Raw genomic sequence first — 18,953 nt, 5'->3', positions numbered from 1 at the left:
TCTTAAGATGTTTTGAGATGAAACTTGCTGTAAAAGCTATGTGTGAAAGGACATAAGACCTTTATTACATATTGCAATTCAAGGTGTTGATGGAAAGTTGAGCCTTATTCTTAGAGGAGGGCAGGGAGAGCTGCTAATGAAAAGCTCAGCACCGTGTAGAGCACTTTTAGAAAGTGCAAGATGAAAGCTCACAGCTGCCCTGCAACAACAGAATATCCAAATTTAGGCACATATTTCATCACCGCTTGGTCTGAGCGAGAGGGAATGTTGTGTGAAGAAGAAAATCTGCAGCACTGGGGGAAGAGAAAAAGACAAGAGTGAGTGCTACAGAGCCTGCCTGCGTTTGTCCTCGCACAGATTTCTCTGAAATACCAACATATGAAATATTAACAGAACAAAAAGCCAATAAAAATAAAAATCAAGAATTTCTGCAACATTCTCTCTGCAGTGTTCATTCCTCTGCTGAGAATCTCTGAGAGGAACAGCAGCACTGAACCTGAAAACTCAATTTATACAATATCATGTTTGTCAATACCAGAAAACCAGAAACATGTTTGACTGCAAACATGAGTTCACAGAAGGTTCTGCATTAAGGTCTGTATAAATCTGTCACATCTATTATGTAAAATTCACCAGTGTGGCTACCAGAAATGACCTCTGTGTCTAAACGTCATGCAGTGAGGATGCTGCTGTTGCATATTTGCAGTCTCACTAAATAAATGACAGTGAGGGACAACTGCTGGCTTTATAGCACATAAGATCTCAATCTGGAACGAAGCAAAACACTAGACAAAATCAGCAAATACTGCTTTGGGAATATGGAGAATTTTCAGATATAGACTATACCAGGATTGTTCATTTGCACAGAATTGAAGCAGCGGGGATTTAAGTAGAGGTAGGAAAAATATTGTTTGTGTGGAAAAACATATTCATGTTATTATTATATTATGAAAAATAATGTTATAAGCAAAACATGCAAAACTCATAAATATGACTTATTCACACAGTGTACACACACGATCTTGTGATATTTCATAATAATTTCTCATCCAACAAATTTGACAACAAATATACCTTAATGTGAATTAATAGGAACAGTGAAAACCACCGTAGCAGTAGTGAAGAAGTAAAAATCTACAGTCTTCTTTATGTCTGCTTTTATGGGGACAGCCAATCAGCACCAAGTAGAATAAATGGTGCTCCTGGATTGGCTGCTTTACAAATGTCATTCAATAGCATGCACCTCGGTATTTCTGCTACCCAAGCTGCATTTTTTTTCAAATATTTTAGACATGTTATACAAACAAGTGATGAACAGCCAAATGTTTAGCAAATAATTTGGAGTAATGTTTCACAAAAAAATCCAGGAATAGGTAAATCTGTGAATATTAAACACAAATAGGCGGGGGTGTCCACTGTACAATTAAATACCAAAAATGATCCCAAAACACTATTGTAATTATGCCAGTTCTGTATGTAGCGCTGTAAAATTTGCCTATTCACAGTATGATAGCATTATTTTTAAAAATGACCTTCCACACACTTGAACCCATTTATAACAAATATCCATTTAGCCTCTGAAAACACCATTTAAGTGGAGATTTACAGTTCAAACATTTAACTTTTTCATATTCAAATGTTCTTGAGCATTTTAAACACAAAGAACTTTGATGAAATTCGTATAAAACCAAGTCTTAAAGGAAAAAACAGATATTTAAATTTTTGTGGATTTAAATCTCAATTTAGTTGCCATCACTTCATTTGGGAAATCAAACCTTTTAGGCGTACAAAGTCAGAGAGCAGAACATTCCTATGTGATGTGCGTGTATTTTCCACTTCAGACAACAAACAATACAGTCATTATCTGTGGCAAATGCACAGTGCATGCTGAACAAATTTTCACCAACTGAAACATTTACTTAATTGCTTTCAGATTTATTCACAGAATGAAATCATTGAGAAAATGATTTCTCCAGTGTGGCATGGTGTTTTTCGAGATAGAAATCTAATTATTACCCGGTGAAAATGAAGCCTAAATGACAACTTACTGAACTAAATAGGCGAAGAGCCTTATTTCAAAGAAACTCTGGACCAAGTAAGAGTTTTGATAGCTCTGTCTGAAAACAATCCAATCCTGCCTCACCTCAACAAATTCTGCTTCAGCACTGACACAAATAGCCTGGAGGTAAAGCAAATCCTGACCTGTTTTATAGAAACAAAGGGATCAAATTAAAATGTTCCCACTGAGTGAGCAGAGTACACAAATATGCCCCCATGGACGGGCAGCACCTGCTACACTCTGCTTCTGACAACCCCCCATTTCTCAAAAACAAGTTAAGTCTGACTTTAACGTCTCTATCAGATTAATAAATACTTTAGAAATGATAAAAACTTCACTCACCAATCAGGACAAATTTTATCGGCAATATCAACAAGTGACAGTTGAACCTTTGTTAGAGATGTGCTTGTACCAGCTTTGCAACTACTTATCATAGTCTTCATTGTAAGTATTCTCAATGCAATTAATTTGATCTTGGTAAAATAAGCTGAAAAAATTACATTGTAATTATTTTTGTACAAAAATTACAGGTAACTTGAAAACGCCTAAAGGAATCTTCACATCTGCCATTTAGTGAATCCAATTCATTGACTTGATTGAAAAATGGTTTTCCTTACCTGTTTCATTGTCTTCATTTGATGTTACCAAATTATAACTTTGGGTAGCAAAAGTTGGCAACTTCTTTTGGGGAAAAGTTACCAACTTGTGCAGATTTAGTAGCAACTGTTCTTCTCCGTGCCATCCTTAGTCTTTCTACTTCCACTAAGTGCAGAGACGTATTATGTAAGCTTGCGTCTCCGAAAACTAAACAAAACGATAGCTGCCAATGCATGGCCTATGACAGACTGCATAAAAAAGATCTGCTTTGCCACACTTACATTCCAGATATCAGAAATGGTGTTATGACTAGACATATTAGTTAATTAAGATATCTCTGTTTATTGTAAATTGCCATTAAAGTGGTCTACCTTTTATTGCAAGGATGAGGATGCATACCAATAGGGAAAAAAAGAGAGAAAGAAAATTGTTTGTTCAATCCTTCAGAACTGACAGTGACTCAAACGTAAGTCAGCAATGTAAGGCATGAAGAATTATAAACCACCTTTCTTAATAATAAAAACCTATTAATAATAGTAATATTTTAACAATGAAGGTCATCTGTGAGCAAAATGGTGAAGGCCAATATGAATTCAGTCTCACTGATTTAGATGAGCAATTTACCCTATATAAAAGAGGCTTTTCATTTTAACATTTCCAAAATAATAAATTTTTCATAACCTATGTAGCTGTATTTGTAACTTACCAATAAAATTAAAAGAACAACTTTTTTATTACTTAACCAAACACAAATTGTGTATATAAAAGTTTAAAGCTTTTGCTAAGGGGTAAACAGTTTTACTATCCAACTGTATGTTTTGTCAAAACATGAGACCAAGGAGCTCAGTAGAGTTCATAAAGAGGGGCAAATATGTTTTCACAGTTACTCCATGTGGTCTGCATTAATAATGGACTAGCCTAATCCACAGTGAAACACATACGGTCACATCATGACACAGTTCATTTTGGAGGGAATGGGTTTAGGGGTTATAATGAGAACCATTGTGTGGATGTCTGTTTCTGAGCATAAGTTAAAACAGGACACCCAGGAGAGCGGTGGAGAGAACACAGAGTGACTTTTCATAGACTCAGGGATCGACTGTGCAAGTGTATCCGAAGGCAGCGAGGCTCTGACTTGGGTCCAGAGGAGATCTGAATGCTTACATAAAGATGATGACAGGTAGACTAGAAGAAACTGGGAAACATGAAATATAGGGGGATCCTCTCAGATTGCTTCTCAAATATTTTGGAGATGCTAAATATTTGCTTTTCCAAATATTTTGCTTCCAAATATTTTTACTGGACTCACAGTAAACATTAGTATCTGTAAAAAAAAAAATACAAATACATCCTAGCTCATGGTGTGATATAAGATGTATTTTAGTTTGTTGTTTTTTTTATTTAAAAATAGTCATTTTTTCTTAACTATAATACAGACACATGATCCCTGTCCAATACCAATGGTATCCAAATACTGATGTTTTAACTGATACAGAAAATGATAAAATAAAATGACTTGGCTTCAGAAAAGACAAAAGAGACTTAACATTGACTCTGTTTTATCAGTTTCATTAGGATGGCCTAAACGTAAGAGCTAGCAACACCACCAGACCAGAAGTCGGGTCGTGACTAGGGCTGTCGAATATTTTAGTAATCGAGTAATTTATCGATTATTCTTATGATTAATCAAGTAATCGGATAAAAACAGTAAAACATTGGTAAATCTAACATAATAGTAGTATTACTATTGCATATCAACATCGGTCCAATTTTTCAAATTTGAGCTTCCCCAACAATAACTTTTCTCTAATTTAGAAATTTACCTGTAACAATAATAGCTCACTTTCTAAGTTAACCTGGAGAAAAGTTATACAAAAATCTGAAATTATATTCAATTTAATAATAAAGAGGCAGGCTCACAAATACGCTTATAAAAAATGTCCTTTCTCCAGCTATTGGTTTATGTATTCATCTTCAGTGAGTTTAACAGATGAACTCTCACCTTGCCCAGACATTTATAGCTTTGTGTTCAGCAATAATAGCCACAGGATTTGGCACCTTCGTTCATCACACACAGAAACACACCCGCCAGGTATGTAACGTCACGATTCGCTTCGCCACCAATTTGTTGCGACTGGGATGATATGAAATTTATTTTCCGGTTTGTCTGTAAAGCTACACATCTAAAGCAAAGCCGCCCGCAGTGTTCAGTCTATCCACTCACCTGTATAAGTAACCCACCCGCCCCCGAGCTTGTCCCCACCGTTCGCTCTGAACCAGCAGCTCCAAGAGGACAAAAGCTGCCGTACTCCAAGAATCTCTCCCGTCATTTTAAGGATGCTTATGTCCCCCCAAAAAGTCAAAAATTCGGACATTATTATGAGTCAATATAATCTTCCCAGGCAGAACATGAAAATTGGGCGTTATGCTTTTAACACTTAGCTTTCGTCAACAACTCAGGAGGAAGTGAGAGCGCTGTGCAACGCTAATAACCACCCGGCCGGAACATGGTGCATTAAATAACAAAACATAACTTAACTAAGCTTCGAGGCAGATAAATTTTCCTCGAGGAATTTTAATAATCAAAGTACTCAAATCACTCTAGGAATCATTTCAGTCCTAGTCATGACAATCAAAGTTATGTCACAGAACATTTGTAACCTACTTCAGGAGACAGGGACAGGTCATAAAACCTGAGGTTCTGGTAATGCATATGGAGGTGAAGGAGGTTGGCTATAGAAAGAAAAAAGGTAAGCAGGATTTTGCAACAGATTAGAAACCCAATTAAAAGTCTGGGTAATTAAATAGATGTTGGAAAGTGAACGTGTAACAGTAGACTTATTCATACCGCCAAACATGCATTTGCATATACACAGAAAGTTTGTGTGCTGAATACAAAACAGACATTTCTGAGAACAACTCAGTATCATAGACTGCTGTTTGGGAAAATCAGTATCTCTGTCAAATAGTGATGAAAGAACTGATCGAACAAAACCTTTATGGCTATATTTCGCATACATATAGTTGTGTGAAAAAATCAGGACCCCCTGGGTGTGTTTTTTCCAAGTATATTTTGATATATGGATATTTATTAATTTCAATATGACTCAAAAATTCAAGTAACAATACAAACAAAACTAAATATAAAAAGTCTTTTTTTATTGAAAAATGTTATTTCTGATAAAGAATCAATTAGGACATTCCCACAATTGTTCCCATTTAAAATTACAAAAATAAAACAGGTATGTCACATCAGGAGCATATAATGAACACATTGCTACTGAGAACTTTGTAGGTTTGTCTCAATTAAGCCTCAGGCATTTAGCCTGGTGGTATAATCATGTCTGGCCTTCTAAGCAAATTTACTCTTGCAGCAAACAGCAAGATGCATAAAGAAGTCTCAACAAACGTTAAAATGTTACTGTGGGACGCGCAGCAGAATCTTCATACTGCTGGATAACAACTCGCAAAGGAGCAATAACAAACCCAGGCGATGCACCCAAGTTACTAAGGTCAGCAGAGAAAGCTTTAAGCACTGGAGTGACAGACAGAAAACAGAAAAAAAAAGGAAAATGTGGATTGTATTATTAGTGCACGGTTTCCCCCAGTGTATTATAAGCCTGCCGGCCGCCATGCTTTACTAGCCCTCCCGCCAGGCTAAGCTTTGCTTTCTAAAGCCAGATCTGAGGATTTTACTAGCGGAGCACATTTATTCCTAAAGGATAGGTTTATAATAGATAGGTTTATAGTTTATGCATGTAAAGCCGGCAGTTCGCGGACCAATAACACAGCTGGCGCCTCTGCGCGTTGCCGCTGTTTTACCTCACTTTACCTCAGCGGGAGGTAAAGTGAGGTAAGTGAGTGAAAGTGAGTGAAGTGGACACAGTTTTCACTCAAACTGGACACAGGCTGGCCTGTATGGACATTTACATCAACTTCCTGTGAGAAATTATGTATCTTTTCAGAACTCAAGGCGAGTTTAAACTCCGCCGCGTTAGCTCTTGTTGCGCAGCTTTATGAACCGCAAGTATAACTTCTAGTCGCGAATTCAGAGGTGCGCGTTGAGGGAGCGGTGAGAATGATTTATCTTTGTGAACAAAGAATTATATGCGGTGTTTACATCTCAACACGCTGCCCAGCGTGTGGCTCTGTCTTCCCTGTAAAATTTATGTATATGTTCCCGGTTCGCCGGAGCTTTAGTGGTTAACGAACCAGCGCAAACCTCATCATGCAGGTTCAGCCCGGTGAGGAGCTTTCGCTCTCGCCTCGTAGTAGCGCTTCACGCTGGTTTTATATTATTTTATTATCAGTAGTAGTAATAGTATTTTTCCCGTTACACGACGCATCAAACCATGTCAAATGCGTTCCCTACTTAGTCAGCCAGATTTAATGCCCGCGGCCTCGCGGAGAACTGAGAATCTTGTCCCATTAACTCCAGTAAACAGAACCGTTTCTGTGACGCTTATTAAAAACTCAACAGACACAAAATGGAAGAGCTACTAAAGCCACATTAGCAGCATTAAATTAAATCTCCCATTTTTTGTGCGTCTCTGCGCAGTGCAGTGGATTTAATTCATCATGCAGGGCCGGTCCAAGGCTGCATGAGGCCTTGAGCAGGATTTGACTTAAGGGCCCCTCTTCCTACTAAAACAATGAGCACCTCTAACAGCTTCTGTGTTAGATTTAATCTGGGAGAGGGGGAAAAGTTTAATTGGCCAACCTAAAAACAATCAGTTATAATTGCAGTTTACAAATTTGTATTTGTAAACAAACAGAGCTCAAACTCAAAGATTAAACTTACAGCATCAGATTGTTGCTGTGGTAACAAAACAATCTAACTATGAATATTGTTCCTTGAAGTTTTACAAAGTAAACTTGCCAACTCCTTTAACACCATTGATAATCTCAATAAATAAATGTTACATTTATATATTGCTGGTCTGTGTTAAAATATTAGCATCAATGGGGCCCCTGAAGCCCCAGGGGCCCTTTTGGAGCCGCTGACTTAATTTGGATTAAACAGAAGTGCAAATAATTGATATTCATTTTAATTGGATTTTTTTTATTTGTTGTTTTTAAGACTAGTTGTGAGTTTAGATAGCGAGATACCGGCGTTTTCCCGTAACTTATAATGACCCAGTAATATTTTTACATTTCCTGTTTACTTAACATCTTTTAATGCAAAAACACGGTGGACCATCTCGGCGCCCTGACCACTGGGCCTAGCGAGTTTTCTGGGGGAAACCCTGAAATGTATTATATTTGACAAAAATATTCCGGCAGTATGATTTTCTAATATCATTCAGCAGTAATGCAACTGGGAAATAAAGAAGAGGAAACAAATTAGAATAAAAAAGTGTCAGTCCATCTTTTAGAATAAAATGCTTCCTAATCTCAAAAAGCCTGAATAAAATACAACCTCATATGCAAATATCCAACCGACTCCACTGACACCACAAAGTTGTGGCTGAAATGAGAAGCCTGCAGCTATGAATGAGTGCAACAACTAAAATGTGAAGCACAGCAGAGAGAGCATAAATATTCAGCCACAATCACACCAGCAAAGGTTACAGAACATAAATAAACATTGTGAGTCATGCACAAGCCAATTACTCTTTGTTTTAGCATGAATCTGCTGCATATCTGATATTTTATTTACATCACATAAAAGCTATGACTGCTCTCTCTGCTGCTTTATGACAGTGCCAGCCTCCAAAATAAACACATCAGTAAAGCACTGAAATATCTTACATAATAAGCAGGCACTACTTGTTTTCTGTTCAACAGAAAAACTTTTTTTTTTGACAAATCTATCAGTTATCCCAAACAACCTTGCTGCCCAGGACTTGTGTGGTGAACTATGATGGGCCGAAGACCCGATGATTGCATGTAGCCCTCGTCCTGCCCTTTGTAGTGTTAACATGTGTGGGTGTGTGGCATTGACTGTAATGTCACATTCACGCTCTGATGCTAACCCTGTCTGGCGTGTGCATCAGTCCTTTCTTCTGTTTTCACATAGAACTTAACTCCAGTGAATGCAAAGAGAGAAGTTAAAAAAAAACCTTTTTTAAAAAAGAAAAGTCCTGCAGATCACCTCCAGCTGTCTGTGCACACTCACAACACCTCACCTTTAAAGGTTACCGTCTTCCCCGAAGTAAAGACCGCCGTACGTGTTGCAGTCACGGACGGGTCGCATTTTTAATGGGGCCCGCATGAATAATGGCTACCACCCGCGGCTCCACGCTCAAAATAATTCAGCAGAGGGGAGGTGATGGAGCCACATTGATGTAGGGACCCCCTTCAGCCAAAGTAGGGGACGCCATGGAAGCCAGGGTCAGGTTCAAATCCTGAACCATATTCAGTCAATCTTAAAACTCTGAACCCCAGCAGTCATTTAGTCAGAATTGCTCATCACTGGGCTGAAGGGATGGATTAAATCTGTTCAGGCTTTTTTTTTGTGCTTCGTATTGCACAGTTTGACTTTTATTTCCCCCTGTGGACAGCATGCCCTCCTCATGGCCAGGATCAGCTGTTCATCATCTGAAGCTGGCATGACAGAAAGCAGGATGTCCAACTTCCCTATGTGGATTAATTTTAATAAGGGTGGTTAGCTTGTATCTGAAGCAATTTGCAGTCAGGAAGATTTTGGAATAAAATTTGTAATGAATGAGTTGGTGGTGGTTATTTAGTACCAAGAAAAAAAAATTAACTATAAACTTTAAAACACCCCAACAAGCCAGGTTTCCTTTAAATGTTCCAAGATGTACATTGGTAATTCCCATTTACTTTTTCCAAGGAGCTCAACGTTCCTGCACCAACAACAAATTTGCAAAAACATAGCTTTCTAATTTATCATTTCATCAACAGGCTCTCTGGAACTCATTCTGGTGATCTTTAAGTATCAGTACATTTCCTCCAGGAAGTTCATTTGTTCAGTTTTATTCTATTCTATTGCTTTTTCCTTAATGCATTACAGTGCTGTCTATATTGTTTTACTGCTTACCTTTACAACATTGTCTAATTTTGTATTTTTGATTATACCACAAGCAATTTCACATTTTATGATAACTTTAGAGCAAAATCTGTTTGTGTGTGGAAATTTGATATGATTCATAGTTAGAGTCTGAATCCTGAAATATTATTTGACTGAAGGCCAGAAATCCCTCCTAAACACATAATTCCCACTTTGATTTCCACTTCGGACGCCATGCTCTCAACGTGGGCGGAATAGGATTGGCTATTGCATAAAACTGCAGCGACAGAAACAGGACAGGGTGGTCATTGCACTGTGTGAAACTGCGACCGCTTCTGAGAGTAAAGACATCTGACATCCTTTCAAAGCGAGCCCCAAACAACTCACCTTGACTTGGGGGGAAAAAAGCAATGTCAAAATCAGAACTGTCAGTTCGCATGAATTTGTCATCCACAAAAATGTCCAGTCCATGCACACAGATTCGATATCTTTCTCTTGTGCTTGACAATCATTCTCCACAGGTTCAGCGGAGGACAGGTAAGCGCTCAGCTCACCGGGAGCACGAGGTAGAAATAACAAGAATCAGATATTTATTTATCTGGACAACAGCCTGAACTATAAAAGAGCCTATTCTGCTAGTTTTCATGTGTACAACACAATAAAGAATTGTCTGAATCTCATTTAAAAGAATCACATGAAAATACGACATTACTGCTTGTATCTTTTTAATAAAACAGCAGAGCTCTCCCTCTATGTTACGGCAGCAGGCTTTTCACTCTGAATATCCATAAACACACTTCATTTCTGACGCTGACTGACAGCCTATTTCAAGAGCTACTTGTGAGGAATCAAACAGAGAGCCATATTCCCATGTGTTCTCATATACCAAGTGTTTGAGAATCAAAGAGGGAAAAAGTGGATGCATCGATAGATCTGCACATGCAAGACATTCAGTTTGTTTTTATGAAATGCAAAGCACGTGTAGCATGGAATGACTAAAAGGTAGAGGACTTCGAGGATGAAATGAGATGCCTTATATGTTTTTTTTTATTTTTGCAATAAACTCAACTAAAAACAAATCTACTTTTATAATTTATATGAACAGTGAACATATAAAGCATATTAGTTGTACATTAGCAGTATATTAAGGCAAACATTCAACCACAATCAGGAATTCCAGAGCACAACAGGAGACTTTAGCCTCACAGCGTTCTGCAAGCCATCATTATATCTGTGCAACACACCATAGATAAATTTATACACTCAACTCTTTACTTGCAAGTGGCTATGCAGAAATGTTTCCGATTCAAATCAATAAAAGCTTCCACCCAGTACAAACACATTCATGCTGATCTAAATTATACAGTGCCCTCAAGATTCTTTTGACCCTCAATAGAAGTTATAAAAAGCCCTCAAAATAAATTCACATTGTATTACAATAGCACAATGGAAAATCCCACATTTATATTTGTGTTGTCATTCAAAACCCTTAACAATTTCCATAAAATAAATACAACAAAAGCATTTTTTATAATCTGTGCTTCATTTTTACTTTACTACTGTGACTGGGATTTTTTTTTATCACTAAGTCTAAGTCACTATCGTTAATTTGGTGATATATTTCAAATCATTGCCCATTAATGTTCAAATTAACTTCCTAGCTAATGTCTTGAGATGCTTCATTATTTCTACATAATCTTCTTTCCTCTTATTGTCTTCTACATTGTGAAAATGCAGCAAAACACCTGATACCTCATGCTGCCATTGTTCTTCAGGTTGCAAACTTCACATAAATATACCGATGACCATTAGAATCAAATACTTTCATTTTAATTTTATGATGAGACAAAACATGTATTCAGGAATTAAAATTCCTTCTCTTGGCTGCTTTTGCAAACCGTTACTTGGCTTTTATGTTCATTAGCTGAACAGTCCTTCAGCCAGTATATGGATAATATAATAACGGTTAATGACAGCTTCAACAAACATCTTCAAAAGGTCATTTGCCTTTGTCTTGCGATGTATATATTTTACTTACTTTCTTCCTATTTGTTGTGATAAGAGGACATTTCAAACACTGTTAAGAACAAAATTATTCATACCAGTAGAAGATTTAGAGTCAAAGCAATGGAAAAAAATGGACAATTTCAATTAGTAATCCAAGACTTTTTTTTAATCTCCCTGGGATACAAATAAGACATAACAAGGAAGCCAGTTTATTACTCTTCAAAATGATAAAAACAAAAGAACATATCACATGTTCATTGGCAGAAGAAGAAATCAGAAAAGACTAGAAGCCTAAATGTGTGCATATCTACATTCTGAGCAACAATTTGAAATTTAAACCATGACAATATGGCTGGATGAGGACACATATTTATCTTGCCCCCATCCTTAATGAGGAGGATGGTACAAAAAATATCAGTGCTCATTACAGTAAGTTCCAACAACCACTATACACACCATCAACATGCCACCAATCCTTATAAAAACATGCCAGAAAAAAGTCTATTTATTCCAAATATGATAAAGGTCAGAACATGGAGTTTACTAAGAGCTACTTTTACTGCAACCATTGGCTTTGGTCAGATCAGACTAAGATTGACATCATTCCCAGGGTTAAGTAAGGTGGAGGATCAGTGATGCTGTGGTACGGTTTTGGTCCAAAGAACCATACTGAAGTACACACAATCATAAGCTTTGAAGTACCACGACATTTCTAATAAAAATCTGGTGGACTCCTCTAATAAACTGAAAATAGGTTGCCATGCAACATTTATTGATGGTTTAAAACATATATCCAAATCATAAATGCTTTACCAGACACAACATCCTGTCAGTCAATAAGGATTATGCAAAGAAGAATGCTCGAAGATCCCTCCATCTGTAAGCTACAACATTGTGAAATGTTTGGAGCTTGGAATAAGGAAATAGTGGATGTACAAAGTATAAAAAGCAAACAAAATTTGATCCTTTCCAACTGAATTCACTGAATTTAAATTAAAGGTTGGATGTTCATAAGATCAAGGTATAACAAGGAAAATAAAATAAGATTAAAAATTGTGACATTTTACAAAAAAGCACCTTGTATGAAGGACACTGCATTCTACATCATCCAGTTACACCTCCATCAGTCTCCTTTACACCGTTACTGCCATCCTAATTAGAAACAGCTGACCCAATCAACCGTAATGTGATATAAGTGTTGCACATAGGCTATCTGATTGATTGAACTCATTCTATCATGTACGAATACATTCAAAATCAATTTCAATTCCAGTTTCAATTCCAGCTATATAGCAATCATGTCAGCCATTCGCGTCTGGCAAGATGTGAACCATCAAGGTCGTATGTGGCCTCTCTCTCAGAGGCAAAGACCTGAAGCTCATTTAGAACGAACATTTTCAGATTGTCACACTGACAAAGTGCTTGAAGAATTTAGTTCATTTATTGCAATGTTAGGTTCAGTTCAGCTGATGACTCCAGATGGATTTGTTGAAAAAGAACCATTTCACTTTGTAGTCACTCTTTGATTGAAAAAAGCCCTTGCAGCCCTCATCTGTCCTGCTTTACAAAAACATGCTGTAGAAAATATTCAAGCCTTAATGTGCCAGAGATGAACATGGGGGTGCAAATTATTAAAAAAAGTAAATATTTGCAGTATTAAACTATTGTTTTACAAATTCAATTCATGTTTTTCTGAACTCAATTAGGCAAAACAGAAAGCGCAACCTTGTGTGTTATCATAAATATACTGTTATTGCTCATTATTTTCACCCAAACTATTCATCTTTGCCTCTGAATATGAAGTATTTCAAATTAAAGAGAAGAGGGTTCATATTCAGAGAATACACTAACAACAAAAGTGTAGCAAAACAGGCAACTCAAATGTTAATAAATGCAGCTAAGAGAGGTTATAGTGGAGAAGTAGCTGGAAAACTAATGTAAATGTAATCTAAAAAAAAGCCGAGTTTAAATCAGATAAGAAATGTGGAGCAGATCGTTGTGTGTAGCCAACATGAGGTGGAGAAACACATGATGTAGCTGCATGCGGACAGCCAGGTGCGCTACCTGTTAAAGTGGAGTCAGGTTAGCAGTCAGCCATGAACAGAGCTGGTGTTCACGCCAAGCAGCTGGAAAATTCAGCCATCAGCCTGTTTGAGCAGTAAGCCACATTCTATACATTTAAACAGCAGAAATGCTCCTTTTGTACATTTCACATGCCACACTTTTAAGAATTGTATTTACTTCAAGAGGTTGCAGACAATCTTAGCATTCTAACTTTGAGTTTTGCAAAATCTACAGTAACATGCACACCTTTTTACTTAATAAGCTTATTGTTTTGAAAAAAATGCAAATAGTTCAGGTAAAACCTGCTATGCTAAATACTGATAATCAAATGCCCTTGATTATCTGATCAACTGTAACTGTGACCTGCTCTACAAAAGCATGAGTTCACCTCTCAAAAGACATAAACATACAGACTTCTGGATCAATGTCTACTGAACACAGGAGCCCAAAGTCTCGACATGATGCACAGCTTCATGTAGGGCTGCAAGGTATTAGGAAAACACGCTAAATGTTATCATCATGGTGAATGTTGGGATGATGGCAGGGTTAACGTCTCTTTGCTTTGTATTCATTGCAAACAGTCATTAGATCATTCAAAATATTTTAACAAAATTCTATTTCAGTATTTCCATTTCAAAACATTCTTTTGTTAAAAAAACTGCATTGAATGATATCTGTTGTTTTGGCAAAGAAACAGCTTAGATGAAGTTTTCTAGACTCACCTAAACAATTTCTGACATATTAAACATCAGAAAATATACTTCTACTAATGTAATTAGCAAGTATTGATTGTTGAGAAGGAGGAGGGTGATGATTTACTGAGTATTCTACCGTTAAATGCAAGACCGTCTGAATGACAACTAAAGCTTCGCCAAATCTATCTAAATAAAGCTCTGCAATATATTGAATTGAGTGTAGTTTTTTAACACATAGGTTTTCAATTTTGCAGCATTTTTCCTTCTGCCATGTCTCATAAGGCAACAAATATAACATCAATGCTTAAAAAACCTGTCCTTACTTTTACATGGAAGCAGAAAAAAGCTGCAGATCAGATGTATGGAAGCTGCTGAGTGTCACACGAACTGTGTCTGGTAAAACACATCAAGACTGTCGCTGCTGTTCATCCAAGTCAACAGCTGAATCAGACGGAAGAAAACAGGATGCCTGGTGTTTTTCAGGAAAAGAGGTCGGGATAAGCCGAGATAAGGTTTCACTATGAGGAAACATTCATTTCAAACAACTTTAAAATCCTTTTCGACCCAAAATAAGTGAAACAATGTTCAATCGCCACAAGGAAATCCCCTCTGCAATTACAGCACATTCTGGAAAGTAATTTATCTCCCAGCAGACGGATAGCATTTCTTCTTTTCAACCACTCTTCATGAGATTGTACACGACACACAGGAGAATCACTGTCGCACTGAGGAAAGTCTGATTAATTTAACTTTGTCAAACCAATTTTACAATTAGGCGAGACTCTAATGTGTTTTTGCAGGTTCTGCCGGGAAAAGAAAACATATTCAGGAAAGGCGTCCAGAAAGAAGGAATGCAGAGCCATTTCATTTTATCCACCCTATCCATTCAATTATTTCACTTACAAACAGCGGCTCATCAGTCTTGCAGTCAATTCTCAAACCAAAGGGAGAAATTGTCCAAATGTAACCTTTTGCAAGTATTCACAGAATCTGAAATCACTCTTTGGCAGAATCAAAGCTTTTAGGGACCTGTTGAAAAAATTATCAAAGCTTATTTTAAGATTTAGACTAAGGGCTTTGTTACAGTCATTGCAACCAGAAAGTTAAAAAAAAAAGAAACTTTCAGAAGCTTTTCCCTGATGGAAGTTTGGATAAAACTAAGATACTATGTACACACTTTATTGATGAATTATTCTTCCACAGAAGCACAACTAATTAATAATTTTTTTTTTTTAAATTAATGTTTGAAACAAAATTACTTCTTTTAAACTTTCCTGAATATGAAAAATATTAGAACTGAAAATTTTCTTGTTATCCTGTTTTTTTATTTTTTTGTGAGAAATTGGCATATTTACATGTAAAGCTTACAAAATTAAGCATAGTGACAAATCACAGTGCTAGAGTGTGATTAATTTGGGGGGGTTTTTTCAATTAATTTACAGAACTAATATGTGTATAATGGTTAGGATTTAAAACAGGAATTGTTAAAATATGCAAGGTAAGGAAGGACCAGAGAATGAATGATAGATTGCTGGAAATACTGACTGGATGGATAGGATGACGGACAATCAACTAGATGAATGAATGAATAATAGACAAATGGATGGATGGATGGTCAGACAGACAGATGGTTTGATGGATGAATGGAGGCATCACTCAAGTTCAGAGTAATTCAAAGTGCTTTGAGGGAGAAACAGACAAAAACACAAACGGACGGATGGATAGTAAAAAAATATTCCTTGCTTTACCCTCCTGATAAGCTGTGGTGCACTCATCAGGGTTTACACAACAGTGCCCACGGGTTAGAGTAGGGAACCTATAGATCAATGAGAGAGACTTCCATGTCCACATGGGGCTGTGTGAAGGTTATAGCCACCTCGTCTGCTCCCTCTGGGTTTCACATACAGGAGAGTGAATGGACAGAGTGCACTGACATTCACTGAAAATTTACTAGCAGTCTTTTCTTCTGCTGCGTGGGTCCGTTTACCCAACGCTGCTGATCGCTGAGTTTGGCACCAGATCCCCAGTGAGTGATCTCAGCCGTTTTCTCCTCTCTTAAACGTGTCACCTCAGCAAGAAGAGTAGCAGTCTTTTTGTAAAATATAGAGTAAGGTCTTGTGTAGTCAGCTTTGATCCGTTTTTGCCAAGGTTGCCTCGACGGTGCTCTGTTTTAGCTGACCGTAGCAACCAGTTTCTGCTAAATACTCAATTAACTCAGCAAATAAGCAATCTGGACTTTTAGCTTCATAGTCAGGAAAAAAAAGCCTCCTTTTGAGAGCTAGTCTTGAAAATGCACTTTAAAAAGTGAAATGTTTCCATATTTGCAGTTTTAATAAACACAGAACACTCTTGGAAGACATATTAAAAGTTTCTAATAATTACAACATAAATCCATCTTGCATCCAGCTCCAGTAAAGACATACTATACGCACGTATAGTGCTGTAAAAAGTCTTGGCTTCAATTCACATTTCATTATACTCTGCCTTAACAACTTTATATTTAATAAATACTTGCAATAGACATATACATTTCTGAGGCATAGAAAAACTTGATCAATCAGGGTTGTGACTAGGTATGCGCTGGAATGAGATTCAGTATTTCTTCAGATTGTATCTCATTAAGCCATCGGAACATTGCTTGAAAGCATAAAATAGAAAGAAAATCAGCTAGAAGTTATAATAACAACAATCAGCCAGACTCGCTGGTTCTCCGACTTGCAGCTGGAGTGTGATGAAATCAGGTGGAATGTCATTCTCAGACGCAAGCTCTAAATTAGAACTACCTTTCCTAACAGACATGCCACCTGTAGCATGCTAATTATAATTTTGAAACAGTTTTATCTTAGTAAGAATGGCAGTTGCAGTGACTGGAAACATGTCCAAACACACAAAAAAATTATCTTTCTTGTAAGTGAGGGGAAAGTGTGGAGGTATTTGTTTGTTTTTATTTTTTGCAATTTATGGAGGATATCTATAGTCCATAAAGCAGAGAAAACTCTGTTCACTTTCTTTGATACTTCATTACCATTTGACAAGGTTCCGGATTTTTTATCACTTTTCGCTTTTTATGGTGCAAATTTAGTACTTTTATTATGCTTTGCATTTTTATAGATGTTCCTAAAGGAACGGATGAGTCTGCAACTCAGTGACAAGTAGATGGCATTAAAATTCCTAATCATCCAATTTAACAGTAGTTTGTTTGCTAAATGGTCTGATGTGAATAAGCTTAAGCATTTCATTAAAGCCTAAATGAATTTCTTCAAGATGACAGAAGCAAAAATGAGGGAAAAATGTCAAACAAAAGTGTTAGATCTCCAGAAAAACAGGAGTCTTGTGGCTTAAGACCACTTTACAAGATTACAGACCACTTTGAAAAGATTATAAGAAATAAATCAGGCTTGGCGGAAGCCAAACATTATGACATCTGCAAGGTAACCTACTTCAGCAGCTGAACTATCCAGCTGAGATGTAGGCAAGAGATCAGAAAGGAAGATTAAATGCATTATTATGTCAGAGGAACACATGCATGAAGGATTTCAACTGAAAGGTAAACAGATGAAGTGATGTATGAGCACTCAACATTTTTTCTCTCTTATATTCTCTGTAAAGTGTCTTGGGTGCTTTCTACAACATGCATATTTTTCTAAGTGCAAATACGCAAAGTTATGTGAAATATGGCCTCTCTTCACTAGAAATTGAAACTATACTGGAGTCGCATTTAAGGGATTTTTCACATTCATTTTATATTGTCCTGACTCTTTAAACTTTAAGCATGTGATTAAAAAAAAAATTCGACTAAGAAGAAATTAGCAGTTAGCTGCGCTAAGAATGTTCTCTCTATAGGAATTTTTAAAACGTATTGGGTTTTTCTGACACTGTCGCCATCTATTGGTGTCTTATGGTCATTTTGTGCATTTGCCAGTTTATTCCGTTCCCAGACACGAGTTGCACAACATGGATCACTTTGTGATGATACTTTTTAAACATTCTTTATCAGACAGTGATCATTTCTTCTCTTTGGCACTTTGACATTATGCAGTCGTGGATACCGGACTCTTTCCAGTAATAAAAAGCGGTTATCTCCCATGGGGTATTTTATACCAGCCCTGCTTCGATTTATTTTCATTCTCATTGCGACAGTCAGGAATTTTTTTTAAGTAGCCTACTCATAGAGTAATATAGGGAAATAAAGTTATATGGCTCAAATAAAAAAAGTATCTACCAGATGGAGGGTGTTCAGAGGTACTTTAGTTTGATTAATGGTGATTTTTTTATGATAGTAATTGATAATAATTCAACAAAAATACTTAAACATGCTAAAAACTACCAAAAGAAATAAACCAATACCTATTACCTTGTTACTGGTCCATGAATACATCACAACTATGAGCTTATCTGAAATAAAATTCCCAAAATTGGTCAATCTTCAGCAACAGAATGTATATTAATATAAAATCTGTTGCTAACAACTGACCATGAGAGATTACCAGAAAAAATCTGATGTTTAACAAATTCACAGGTTGCTTGTCCTTTCAAGTAGGGGTCATTAGAAAGGTCC

General features: G+C 36.8%; 1 protein-coding gene and 1 pseudogene across 3 annotated transcripts in view; both read right to left on the bottom strand.

Annotated features, from left to right (window-relative positions):
• The window catches only part of LOC111609283, an 85,995-nt pseudogene that overhangs the window by 64,906 nt on the left and 2,136 nt on the right, over positions 1-18,953 (bottom strand).
• LOC102232610 (double-stranded RNA-specific editase 1-like) overlaps positions 1-18,953 on the bottom strand; it is a 129,815-nt gene that overhangs the window by 109,935 nt on the left and 927 nt on the right. The gene's annotated exons all lie outside the window — the stretch shown is intronic.

This window comes from Xiphophorus maculatus, chromosome 7 (assembly GCF_002775205.1).
Source record: "Xiphophorus maculatus strain JP 163 A chromosome 7, X_maculatus-5.0-male, whole genome shotgun sequence".
In the NCBI taxonomy this organism is placed as follows: Eukaryota; Metazoa; Chordata; class Actinopteri; order Cyprinodontiformes; family Poeciliidae; genus Xiphophorus; species Xiphophorus maculatus.
This window is presented reverse-complemented; position numbering and strand designations above follow the sequence as displayed.